The sequence below is a fragment of the Oncorhynchus mykiss genome, chromosome 9 (genome assembly GCF_057628025.1).
Source record: "Oncorhynchus mykiss isolate SJ-2025 chromosome 9, ASM5762802v1, whole genome shotgun sequence".
Classification (NCBI taxonomy): domain Eukaryota; kingdom Metazoa; phylum Chordata; class Actinopteri; order Salmoniformes; family Salmonidae; genus Oncorhynchus; species Oncorhynchus mykiss.
The window spans coordinates 24,886,304-24,900,401 of record NC_143030.1 but is presented as its reverse complement, the minus strand read 5'-3'; the positions used below and the strand labels follow the sequence as shown (position 1 = coordinate 24,900,401).

Sequence of the window (14,098 nt, the reverse complement as noted above, 5' to 3'; positions counted from 1 at the left end):
GGGTATATAAAAGGGAAACCGTCAAAGCATATCAATCCCTTTGACGGTGTCAAACCCAACAGGACCGGGTGTTCAAACTTCTAAGGAAGCACGTGAGCAAGGTTAACTCACTCCTGATTCCCGAGGAGCAAGTGCAAGATGCCATATGACATACGCAGTGTCTTCATTTGCATTTCTCACACGTCAAAATCTATAACATAAAAAAACGTGTCAGAGTGTGTCTTTGTGTGCGGTAGTGGTGGTTGTGCCAAGCATCCTGAATGAAAAAGAGAATGAAAATTAATTGAATCACAACATTCTCCTCCAATCAGGGCAATTAGCAATTAGCAATTCGGGAAAGGAGGGGTCTGGCCTGCTCCAATACCCCCACCCCCCTCCAGTTTGCCAGTGGCGGTCTCTCTCGCTCTCTCTCTCTCTATCGCTCAACTCTAAGACGTAGCAGGTCTACCCTGGCAGTGACGCGTGCTGCAAGGGCTTGTGTGAGCTCAGCCTTGACTGTCCCTGTCACACACACACACACACACACACACACCCTGGGGCTTTTTGAGAAAAATGAGACTGTGGAGAATGAGATAATAACATTGTGGCACATGACTGTGTGTGGCGGAGTGTGTGCATACATGAGTGTGTGTGTGTGTGTGTGTGTGTGTCATAACTGTGTCCTCCCATGTGTAAAAACAATCAATCAGCTCCCTTAATACAGTGTCATTATGGGTAAATTAAAATTCATCGTTGATCGATAGGGTATTGACTGTCATATTATGCATGTGTTTAATGAATAATCATTTTTAATTCATTTCATTGCCAATTTATTCTGGATATTAACTATTTGGCTGTGTCTCGCTGAGAGAAAGCAACATGATGGACAGGTTCACTGTATGTTGAACACAAGCACAAGCACAAGCACAGATTCTCATAAACCACACGTGTTTATATTTTGTGAACATTCTTATACTGCAATGGTGAGAGAGATTGATCAAATAATGAATACTTTCAGACATATCATGCTGTACGGTTCAGTCCGCTTTCCAAATGCCATTGCAGTCAAATATAAATCCATAAACTGTCAGAAATCAATGATGAATATGAGGGTTTAGACAAATATTGACATGACTGGGTCCATCAGTGAAGGGGAACTAGCGTACCAAGCATCCAATGTTCGTACACACTCTGATTCAGATGCATTTCCTTGCTTGCTATCGAAGAAGTGTTTTGACAGTAGATTATTCACTTAAAACAGTCAAACATCTTGATGTTAAAGCTCAGCTAACCTCAACAAGAGTTTCATGCTTTTTCCTTTCAACTAACCCTGAGCACCTACTCAAAACATCATAGTATTACATTCTCCACTCCAATCCACTCTCTCTTTCCAGACACCTAGGATGTGTCTTTAAATCCCCTTTGGTTTTAATAACAAAAGTGCCATTCATTTTAGAGTGCAAGGAGATCATCTCTCCTCGGCTACAGTGGGAACCGCGCCTTGCAAAGTGCCTTCTTATTTCTCATTAGGGCCTAAGCACTAGCTATGTGAGAGGAATTAGAGGCACTGAATGAATGCAATGCACCCTTAGTAATATTGCCATTCCAATTTACAAGAGTGGATTATGTTAATATCAGCATAATTCACCCAACTCTTTTTCGGCCTCCCTGGACGGTTGCCTTGTAAATTACCTGTTCCAACGGCGTAATTAAAACGGTTCAGTCACTGATGACACCAACTGTCACGGGAGACAATCGCTCCCTAGTACCGTTGGAATGGAATTTAGTCTTTTACTAGAGCGGGTACCACGACGGTATAAAACTACCGAACGCATGTAGTAGTCAATTTCATTAGGTGTTAACACACAAAAAGATTGTGCCTCGGATGAGTTGAAATTGTGACCTTCTTTAAGCATCCTCTGACTACAGCTGTTTTAGTTGAGTGTAGTTACTGTAGAAGGGTTTCAGTATCCTCTTGGATGACAAATCATTTCAATGACTAGTTTTCAATCATGCATACCACAACCTAGTATTTCACCCCAGAACAATGTCATTACGGTTACCAATATGTATGTCATAACCAAGACCAATCTGTCACTACTATAACAGAACCAAGACCAATCTGTCACTACTATAACACAATCAGATGCATGACATAACCAAGACCAATCTGTCACTATGATAACACAATCAGATGCATGACATAACCAAGAACAATCTGTCACTACTATAACACAATCAGATGCATGACATAACCAATCCCAATCTGTCACTACGATAACAGAACCAAGACCAATCTGTCACTACGATAACACAATCAGATGCATGACATAACCAAGACCAATCTGTCACTACTATAACAGAACCAAGACCAATCTGTCACTACTATAACACAATCAGATGCATGACATAACCAAGAACAATCTGTCACTACTATAACACAATCAGATGCATGACATAACCAAGAACAATCTGTCACTACTATAACACAATCAGATGCATGACATAACCAAGAACAATCTGTCACTACTATAACACAATCAGATGCATGACATAACCAAGACCAATCTGTCACTACGATAACAGAATCAGATGCATGACATAACCAAGACCAATCTGTCACTACTATAACACAATCAGATGCATGACATAACCAAGAACAATCTGTCACTACTATAACACAATCAGATGCATGACATAACCAAGACCAATCTGTCACTACTATAACAGAACCAAGACCAATCTGTCACTACTATAACACAATCAGATGCATGACATAACCAAGAACAATCTGTCACTACTATAACACAATCAGATGCATGACATAACCAAGACCAATCTGTCACTACTATAACACAATCAGATGTATGACATCATACCCAAACCACAATGATATAAAACCACAACTCGAAACCAGATACACTATTCCACTGTGTGCTAACCAGACAAAAAACACGAGTAAAAATAGGAACGGTTCAGGGCAAAAACCTAGAGAGAGGAGTATGGCATGCGTCAAAGATTATTCAGTGTCTTGAGGTTGTGCAGTGTTAGTTAGATTGTTATTCCTGCAAATCTCGCTTTTCTTTCTCTCCCGTCCTCCGAGTGAAGCGATTACCGGCCCCAGATACATTTCAGCAGCAAGAGAGTGGGGAAAGGCAGAGGACCGTAGGTAAATAAAGAGATGTCAACTTTGCTTAATGGGAGCAATCGCACATTATCCTCCAAACACACTGTTCTTTGTAATGATGCTAACAGATGGCCTCGCATTTGCACTTAATATTTATGAAATAAATTCTGGAGCAATAATGTTCACAGTGTAATAAAAACACTGATAATGCTCACATTACAACAATAAGTACTGCTTTTCCAAAGGCGACATGCGCCTACCTTTTTTTAGGGGGAACTGAAGGCCAAATGTAAAATATTTTAATTAATTATTTGTAAAAAATGAACTGTATATAGTACAGCATATTTGTATTTCAGGCAGCACATACCCCCTCTGTTTCAATGGCCCTTAAGCCTCTGAGTGTGGGACAAGGTTGTCCTTTTAACATACATATATGGACACACTACTAACAAAGTTAAAAGGGGAATCAATGACCTAAATTGAAAGAGAGGAAAAATTATTGTTCTTGTGTGCTACGGGTCTGATTGACAACCCCACTGCATGTTGTGCTTGTGCTCAACCTACAATGTGAAGGGTACGCTACTAGACGCCCTCCGGTTCAGTTTGTACCAGCCTGGAGCAAAAACCAAATCACTCTACTGATTTTTTTACTTGACCCGAAAGAATGTCAGGGTAACGAGTGGAAAAAATGCCCTACAGTACGAACATCTTCCAATAGTCTTAATCAGTAGCCAGGGGACTAAAAGGACTCTTTGCCATAAAACCTGGATCGTCTTATTCAGCACAGACCTGGTTCGATGTGTGGCAGGCCACAGCGGACCAATTATGGCAGAAGGATTCTATTTTGGTGTTAGTACGTCAAGAGAGAGTGCGTGGAGAGAGCCACTCTTCCATAGAGGCTTTCTGTGTACAGATAGCTCTGTAGAGTAAATACATAGCTCTTTTAAAATCCATACCAGAACCCATGGGGCTAGAGCATGTATGGCTGTGGATGTAGCGAATATAAATGCCTCATTCAAATAAAAAAAATAGGAGTTTGGATGCTTAGAGGTTCTTGATTAAAATAAGTATTTCACAGTTTTGAGAACGCTCCTGGTAGAGGATTTACAGTATCAGGTGCTGGATTGTTCATTTGTCACTGCACTGAAAGTGTCACTTTGAACAAAGATTCGGGGATTCGCATTGAAAATGTGAATAAAAACAGGCCTGGACGACATGGGAAATGTTTTCTTTGGTTTCAGATCTCAATCTGGGAGGCAGGAAGACAGTAAATAGTGGCCTTGCGGAAAAAGCAACTACCAGAGAACAACATGAGAGTAGCATTTCACAGCTGTGGAGTATGTGACTAAAGCACTCTCCATATAAGCTTTCCCTTAGAGCAATTCAAATCCATAAACATGTAACGTTGCTTCGAGAGACTACTCAATATAGTCTCAATCTATGTTTCAAAAGCAATGATAGTCAAAAAAAAATAAAAAAAACATCTGCATCTCCCCCAAAAACAAAACAACAACAACAAACAAAGGAACCACAGGTTTTCTAAACTAATCCAGGTTGATTAGGCCGACATCGGGCTTTGACCAAGCATCGACCAAGCTGGGAATGGAAGTTACACCTACAGGTGAAAAGACTGGAGTATCATTGAAACCAGGATGTCTCTGCTTGGCCACACATGAAATATTCCACCTGACTAAAAGAACATCCAGCCCATGTGCCAGAATCAGAGCCAGAACGGCAGATGGATAGGTCACAGAATAACCTCGGACATTTGACCTTCAGGGAGCGAGGGGCGGATTCCGTCCAACATTCGTCAACCTCCAAAGTCCTGCCAGCAAAATGTTGGTTTGTATTCATGTGTCTAAAAGACATGCCAAAGACGAGGCCATGCTTACATTATTAGGAGTGAAAACGTCTGTCTGGTGTCTGTAGTCATTCAGCTATTGTACTCAGAGATGACGATTGGTCAGTAATCCAGAGATGACTATTGGTCAGTAATCATGGATGAAATGTGACTGGTGTCTCTATATCATGTGTCTTGTTCCTTCATGGTTCTGCATGACATATTAATGGCAAGATATCAAAAGAATGCTTAAACATTTCTGATTCTACTCTAGCACGTCAACAACACTCCTTGGCGTGGTACTCGTTATATAATGCCACAGCCTTTTGGACAACTGATTTTTGTATGTGTCAGTTCTTTGATCATCACTGTTTGGTTTAATGGCGGAACCATACAGGCACAAAGAAATCATACTTTCAAAGAGCAGATAATTAACTGGACTAATTCAAAACTCTGGACTAACAATACAGAGAGGGCTGGGGAACGAGAGAGCTAGGGAACCCTTGCTGTGACATATCGGAAAGGGAGCAATTTCAGAGTTAAAAAGGGCACGGTTCTTTACATGGCATGAATAAAAGTGAAATGATTAAACACACTGTAGCATAAAAGACAAGTCAGAGGGTGGACTAGACGACATGTCGACACAAGTGGCGAGGAGTGGATGAAGGGAACATTAAACGCAACGGGGTGATTAAAATAGCTCCTTACGGGCATATTTAAAAAGAACAAGTCTAAATTGGGAGTTAATGTAGTCTATGTCAGGGAAGTCAGCTACGGTGCTGAGTGGGGAGTGCCCTAGGGGTTAACACAGCACAGCCCTATATCGCAGTGTGTCAGGCCTTTGAATGCTGACGTAGGGTGAACAAGAGTGGTAGAGGTTCCCTGTTTGGGGTGGGAGCGAGTTCAATTTCATGCTTTGGGTATGAGAAGAATCAACCAGGTTGCACACTATGGAGTCAAATGCATAATGGATGATGGTAAACAACACCGGCATACTTCCCTATCGGTGATGCCATAAAGAATGTCCTCAAGGGGAGGTGTGAAGCTAAGACTCAGTTGACACATGCCAATGCATGCCAATGTGGTTTCGTAATCTGGTTGTGACATTGCAACAAACCAGAAGGCCTTTGTTCTTTCTACTGTGTCCCAAAAAAAATACTTTTGCTCAGTTCAGTGTGTTCTGTAAAAGTTTCCCCATTGGCTAAAACAAATTGAACAGGGTAAGGGGACCAAAGGGCCAAAGCTTGGAATGCTTGGTGCTACCCCTTCTCTCTCTTGTGAAGTGTGGATCTGAGGCCCGGATGCAGGACCAGATACAGTCATGGAGAAAGAGAGAGATGGAGAAAGAGAGAGGGAGACCTTAATGTGCCTTTACCATATGCTGTTAGCTACTGATGGATGTTGCTCTCCCCAGGCACTGAGACAACTTATCGCGTTTGCCAGTGACATCGTTGTCTCCTATAAAGTTAAAGACGAGCCATCTGTTACAAACAGCAGCCACACTTGCGGGTACACGTGTATGTGTGAGACTGTGTGTGTGTGTGTGTGTGTGTGTGTGTGTGTGTGTGTGTGTGTGTGTGTGTGTGTGTGTGTGTGTGTGTGTGTGTGTGTGTGTGTGTGTGTGTGTGTGTATCCCACCACTCCTAATAAACTGGCAAATGTCGAGACGCTTCGTGTCATAATAATATTTAATGCCATAGCGTACCTGCTGGCTCAGTTCTGGCACTCATGAGTTGACTGTAATGACACATGGAACAAATACCTTTTCTGGTACCTTTCCTAAAATGTAACTAAGCTGTAACATGACGAATGCCTATTTTCCTGAATCTTATGAAGCCTCTTTTAAAGGGATATATCGGGATTTTGGCAATTATCTACTTCCCCAGAGTGAGATGAACTGGTGGATACCATTTTTATGTCTCTATGTCCATTGTGAAGGAAGTTAAAGGTAGGTTCGCAAGCCAATGCAAACTAGCGTTAGCACAATAACTGGAAGTCTATGGGTATCTGCTTGTACTACAAAATCCCTTAGTTATTCTTAGTGTATTTTTTTTTAGATATTACAACCGATAAGTCGTATAAAGGTAGATACCTATATGAACATGATGGGACAATTCAAGCATTACAGTTTAATGTATTAGCAGTGATGAGATTTGGTAATCAGGTCAAATTAGATATAGAATGATGATTTTTACAATGTATTCGTAGATAATATAATGTCAGTTGTCTCCCTGGCAGTTGTCTTTGTAGCACCTACAGTACTAGTGTGATGTCACATCAATTTGAACATTAAGCGGTTATGATTGGCCTTTCACGGGAAAGTTGGGGTACAAACAGCATCCTGATGCACTTTACATGGAGCCTGTCACCTATTTATAGAATTTAACAATGTAATGGTGTTTGCTTATCCAGCCGACAATCACTTCCTTTGCCACCACTCACTGAAACACTGATCAAGCATGGCACAACCTCTACCTGAATGAAAGGCATGCATGGCATAATACAATAATAACTGGCGCCCAGCTTTTCTAAAGAACTGAAGGTGTTATTTTTACTCACTGCGGAGCGAACAAAGATGAACTCTCTGTACTCTCACTGTCGCTCAGTTGCTCTCACTCTCCGACTGCTTGGAGCCCTTGTTCCTCGGCGAGCATAATGAACCCAATTGTCATTCCTGCCTTTAGCTTCTATTTGAAGTGCTTATGAAAAAGGAGTAGGCCTTTGAATCCCGGACATTTCGAAGCACATTCAAAGGATGGAGCTTCAAGAATTAGGGAAAGAACGAAGCATGCTCTTGACTTGCTATATCGTGTTGGGAGGAAGACCCAAGATGGTGGAAATAAAAGAGGGGTCAATGAAACAAGATGGTAAGCTGCCATGATGATGTAAATCCTGGAGAAACACCTGCGGTGTATGATTCATTGGCAAAGATGTATCAGGAACTATCTGCTCAAGGACATACCCAAACTCTGACATCTCTATCAAACTTCCCATATGGGCAAAAACAGTAATGACTGATGACTGTCAAATGAAATGATAGGAGATAAATAATGGCAAGACTTGTGAGATTAAACCCGAGATGTATTTTTTTTGTCAAAATGACAGACCTTCCAATGAAAAATTACTTTTTCTACATGAGCAGAAAGAATATTACATTGCTCCTGAGAAGAGACTGGAAGGTACTTAAGTCAATGAATGATCAGAGTTAAAAGAGGTCTGAAAAGGTTAATAAGATTCAGGCACATATTTACAGGTACTCAGTAAATGTGCCCAAACAACATTACTACATAATGTTATTCATAGTAAACAATTTAATTATTCAGATGACTATTTATTTTCAATCAATTAGTGCATTATATATTATTTTGTCAATGTGGCAAACGTGTCCAAAACATGTATCCGTAATAATGAGCAGTACGTATTTGTGATTCTAACCTTGAATCATGGTAAACGGCATAAATAAAGACCATTTGGTTTCAATCGTGCTTAGTCCACCAAAGAGTACTCTCTTTCTGCCATAGTGGACGTGAACCTGGGAACACAACCCCCACAGATGCCTGGTGGTTGATGTTTGATGTTTGACACAGATGTTTGACACATTCTAAGTCGACCAGCAAGGTTCTCGGTAAATGTCCATCTGTTGGCCTCCCGCGGGTAATTAAAATTCCCAACTTGCCAGGGGTTTTCTCCTCCAAGCAGTCAATCAGTCGTTCACTGCTGTCTGCCTCTCAAAGCACGAGAGCCGGACCAGAACCTCTCCCACAAATGCTCCGACTGGTTGCGAGTGGCAGGCAGAGTGGGACTGTGTTTTCAATTACACCACAAGGTGACTTCCCTCCTGCTCTAATGCATCATTATATTAAAGCTCAATCAGGAATGCTAACTTGAAGAGAGCATTTAACATGCACTATTCAAGGAGGCTAAGCTAACAATAGGTTAGCATGCTATGGGAGTATAGCGACTGTCCAATGTTGCTCCCCTGACCACTTCCTCCCTCCTACCTTGCGAACGAGATCATTGATTTTCCCCTCTATACATTATCATTGAGTTGACCGCTCACGCTGCCCATTTTTGGGGTCCTGCTATGGGGGATTCAATCATGTATCTGACCCCTTCCGGACTGGTGCAGGCTCCAATACTGTTTTAGGGCTGTATGCACCGAGGAACCAGGCTGAGTGAGTGCACCTATACTGTTCATTCAATAGGCTGTTCATTCAACACTGGAACAACTGGAAAAGGAACCAGAGTTTACTGCACTGTCGTGTCTTAGCTTATTTTCTTTGCTCCATATTTAAAGGTTACACTACTGTATAGGTAAGGAAGCAACCTTCCCTCTAGTCATGATTTGCTGAGATAATGAGTGGGCTGGACATGCCGAGAGATGAGTTTGGATTGGTCTGCCATATAGCACGCTTCTGTCAACTTGAGCTGATCAGTATGTGTAGGTGATCCACTTTTTTTAATGTATTGCGTAGTAAAACTGCATAAGTGTTGTTCTCCACTTTCTCAAGGACCGAGTTTTGAATTCAGTGGAATTTAAGTATGATAGCTAAGGAGATGGAGAAAACACCTGTATCATCTTATTATTCGTATCTTAGAGCCATTTGCTTGGCTAGTTATAGCCTAATGTTAGCTAGCTAACATTGAATCTGGTTGCTTAGCTACCTGCAGATTCATGCAGGGTAGTAATGTCAGGAGTTAGAATTATGGTTTATTCTTTAGCTAGTTAGCTACATGTCTTTAAAAAAGCCTCCACTATGCAAGTAACCATTTCGGGTGTGTTCGTAAATTCAATCTGGCCATCTTCTCTCGTCTGAGTGTGCCAGAGCGCAGAATAACTGCTGAATTTACAAACGCTCAACACCTGTTGAATATGGCCGGTGTCAGTAAACGTCAAAAAAGCTTAATTAAAATGTTGCCAACAGCACAGTTACATTCACCAACGTTCTGGATAACATAAAAGCAGTCTAGCCAGCTCTGCTAGGGCGAGTAAAATGGTCAGAGTGGGGTGTTCTCAAATTTGTGTCTGGAAATAGCTAGCAAGCTAGCCAATGTTAGCCAGTTAGCTTCAGTGCTTGACTGCCGTTGTGAGGTCAGAACGTTTGGATCAACCCTACTCATTGGCTCCGAGAGCGAAACTCTCTGAATTTACGGACAATCTGACAGCACAGTTGCAGTCACTAACGCTCTGGATAACATAACAGCCTAACCAGCTACGCTAGGGCGAGTAATGTTTAGTGAGCTGTTCTCTCATTTGTGTCTGGAAGTAGCTAGAAGGTTAGCTTGGGTGCTTAACTGCTGTTAGTACAGAAAGCTCGATATGACAAGGGCATGAAAACGGTCTCCTTTGTTATTTGTTAATATCTTTTAAAAAGGCCACTTTAAGTGTGATGCACCCACTTCCTTGAGATACTCAGTGGGCATGAACTGCATTAGAATATATATATATTTTTGTCCAATATTTCAATGGGAGATGGGTGGGGCTAAAGCTTAAGAGGGTGTGAACAATGCTGAATAGGTGTAGACAAAGAAGGGCTCTACAGTTGGTTTACCAAAACATTCAAAGGCCATTTCTTAAAAGTGAGTTTAGATGTTTATCAACTTTCAAAGCAGAATGACTTTCCCATTGTTCCTTAACTGTAGTGTATGATATACCATTTTGTAGCTCTGAGTCTCTACTTTCATCCAAAGTAAAAAACACCATTTCAAATTTTGCTACATAAGACCGATTTGAACCGGTCGGTCACATTTGTCCTTGAAAGTAATTGAAATATTTGTGGTGCATCGCTCCTTATGATACAACAAGGGCATGACACAGTCTCCTTTGTTATTTGTTAATATCCTTTAAAAAGGCCACTTTAAGTGTGATGCACCCACTTCCTTGAGATACGCAGTGGCCATGAACTGCATTAGAATATTATATATTTTTTTGTCCAATATTTCAATAGTTCCTTGTCCTCATAGAGATGCCATCACCATGGTGATGGTGCCTTCCTGTCATACCACAGAGGTGTGTGATAGAAATGGCGAAGGGAGCTGTGGCAGGGGAAACATTCATCACCAGTGGCCCCTTACTATAGTTTATGTCTTTGGATACCTGGGCTCCCTGTTTAAGTCAACACTGCCGGATCCTCTTTGAACAATCTGGCTCATTTGACTCTCATTTGAATACAATTTAAGCCGCTGAGAGCATAACCCGGTTGCTAGAAATAGCTAGCTTGTGTTTTGGCGCTCTTACACGTGGGAAAACGAAGAGGGGGATGGCGTAGCATTGCACACCTTCCTGAGTAAACAGCAGCATCTACCCCACCACTCCCCTACTCCCTCCTTTACTTAATCATTCAGATTGGATACACAATGAGTTGCCACTGAAAACGTGTCACTGTTGAGGAGTAGTTAGGTTGGGAAAATAACAAAATGAGACTTACCTATTGTGGAACGGATGGTCACATCTGAAAGCGGTAGGTGGGGAAAGACAGAGAGAGAAGGAGGAAGGGAGAAAAAATAAGAAACGTCAGCAAATTACAATGTACAGCAGAGTAAACTTCAACGCAGGCTAAAGCTGTCACCGGCTCCTGAAAAATGTCCCATACGTTGGTGCAGACTGGAGGTTAAGAATAGTCGCTGTCAAGAGGGGTCTGTAATTTATTAAACGACTGACATGAAACGCCGGACCTTTCTCCCCCGAGGATCCAAAGTTTGCACAACTGGCATTAATATTTGTCAGTGTTTCCTCGGATTCCAAGGGAAGGAGACCAATAATAAAGACAAAAGTGGGCAGCAGTCATCCATTACGACCAAGTGTTCACCTCAACACCATTGCACACACACACACACACGCACGCACACACACCACCTTCTTCCACTGGTATGTCTTTGAAGTAATTTAGAGGGCCTCAGATATCTCTAACCCTTTGTGCTACGACCTTTCCTTATATAACCAAGCGCTTGTTATTTCGACAGCTGATGTCTGGGGCGCCGGAGTTATAATACGACGGCATCTCTGTCTCTTAGTTCTGCTTTATGAAGGCCTTAAGGTCTTCCCACCGCAGAAGCCCGGCAAGATAAAATAGTCGGATTTAGCCTCATCTTCAGTTTCATTGCTGTTTTCCCTGACATTCATTTTGGCTAAGATTTATGAAAAGGGGAGTTACGCGAGCAGGTGCTCGCCTCGACAACCCTCCCTGACAAGTCTGAGAAATACATTTCCATTACCTCACTATATTTACATCAGAAACTGTTCCCTCTACGGGTTTACTGCTCCCAAGAACAGATTTGCTTTGGTTGTAAATGTTACAATAAAACAAAGACACGGAGAGGGAGCTGACGACTTCTTCAGCTCACACGAAACGTTCATTCAGAAGCTGTTCCGCGGGTAAGCATTGCTTGGAGAGCTCACAGAGACATACTGTATTGCTAAGCATCATTTTCAAGTAATTTGATTTATCACAGATTATGTTTTTCTCCTCGCATCTATTTGCATTTTGGTGTATACAATCTCCTGGGATCAACTGTGCTGGGAGAATGTGAATACAATGCCAAGTTGGCCTAGTCACAGAGGAATTGCTTATTTTTAGGCTAAGGGGGGAAATTAGGACTCAAACTCCTTGTGCTTAGGTATTCATTAATATACTGTTTGCTTCAAACACACACTGACACTGTCAGTTGCTTTTATTGCTAAACAAGGGACTGTGGCTGGAGACCTTCAGGGACCACGTTCGGTAAAATTGGACACGTGGGAGGATGGGAGGGCGGATGTCAGATTTCAAGAGCTAAAAGAAACCCCTGAGGTTTTAATGACATGGATGTCTGCATTGGGAGAGAAAGAGAGACACTTCCTAAGAGACAATGGGGGAAAGATAACAGGCTGTATTGGGAGAAAGAGAAACAGTCAGAGACAATGGGGGAAAGATAACGGGCTGTATTGGGAGAAAGAGAAACAGTCAGAGACAATGGGGGAAAGATAACGGGCTGTATTGGGAGAAAGAGAGACAGTCAGAGACAATGGGGGGAAGATAACGGGCTGTATTGGGAGAAAGAGAAACAGTCAGAGACAATGGGGGAAAGATAACGGGCAGTATTGGGAGAAAGAGAGACAGTCAGAGACAATGGGGGAAAGATAACGGGCAGTATTGGGAGAAAGAGAGACAGTCAGAGACAATGGGGGAAAGATAACGGGCTGTATTGGGAGAAAGAGAGACAGTCAGAGACAATGGGGGGAAGATAACGGGCTGTATTGGGAATTTTGTGCAACACATACAGTAACAGATCAATAGTGCCCTTTGAAATGTGGTACAACTTAACTTTGTAGCGTTCGAGAATGACAGAAAACAGGATAAGCAAGTAATGTCACGTACAATTACTAAATTACCAAACAGACAGGAAAGGCAGTTTCGCAATCATTTATTTAAAAAAATATATATCAACACTTTCTCTCCATCAAACACATTTTGGGTTTTAATAGTGAGTTTTGTTCTTGCAATGAATTGAGATGCATTGATTAGAAATATATGACCTCACCAATAAACTCGAGTAAAGCTAGCACAGGCCAACTCTAAGTGGATTAGGCCAGTGGGGGATTGGTAAAAAGAAATGCATGAGGATGACAGAGGCTCTTGTGAGTCTCCTTAAACCCACAATGTGAATAAGGAAAAACAAAGAGAGGATGATACTTTTCCCCCTGTTTCAAGCAGATAAGCTGCTTTCGGAGTCTTAGTCATGCTGTGTGGAACCTCTATAAGATATGAAAACTTTTGACATGGCAGGAAATCCGAGAACTATATCCCTATGTTGCCGTTTCTCTGTTGACAACAGGGATTTAGAGATGTATGTGGCGGTCAATCCGGTGAGTATTACAAGTGGACACACACAGTGTTTTGTAACTGAGCACATCACAGGCAGCGTTTGGGACTGAGGTATAATGTGTTGGTGTTTTTCCACTTAAATCTGTGTTAACCTCACTGGACATGAGTGCATTCAATAGCCAACTCGTTTCCACCTAGCCTCTGTCGGTGTGCTCCTCTTAAACCCATTGACTGATTTCAGTTCATCAGTGGGTCAAGCTTTTGGTTCAATTGTTGGGACCAATTCTCTCTCACTCAGGCTTCATCACTCCAAAAGAGGGTGGGCTGCTGTGGCATGAGTGGTTGCTA

General features: G+C 41.9%; 1 protein-coding gene across 5 annotated transcripts in view; it reads right to left on the bottom strand.

Moving 5' to 3' along the window:
- LOC110531736 (receptor-type tyrosine-protein phosphatase delta) overlaps positions 1-14,098 on the bottom strand; it is a 614,032-nt gene that overhangs the window by 424,059 nt on the left and 175,875 nt on the right. For all 5 annotated transcript variants that reach the window (XM_090183809.1, XM_090183811.1, XM_090183808.1 and 2 more), the window contains exon 4: positions 11,375-11,398. The gene's annotated coding sequence lies outside the window, so the exon portion shown is untranslated. The remainder of the gene's footprint in view (positions 1-11,374; positions 11,399-14,098) is intronic.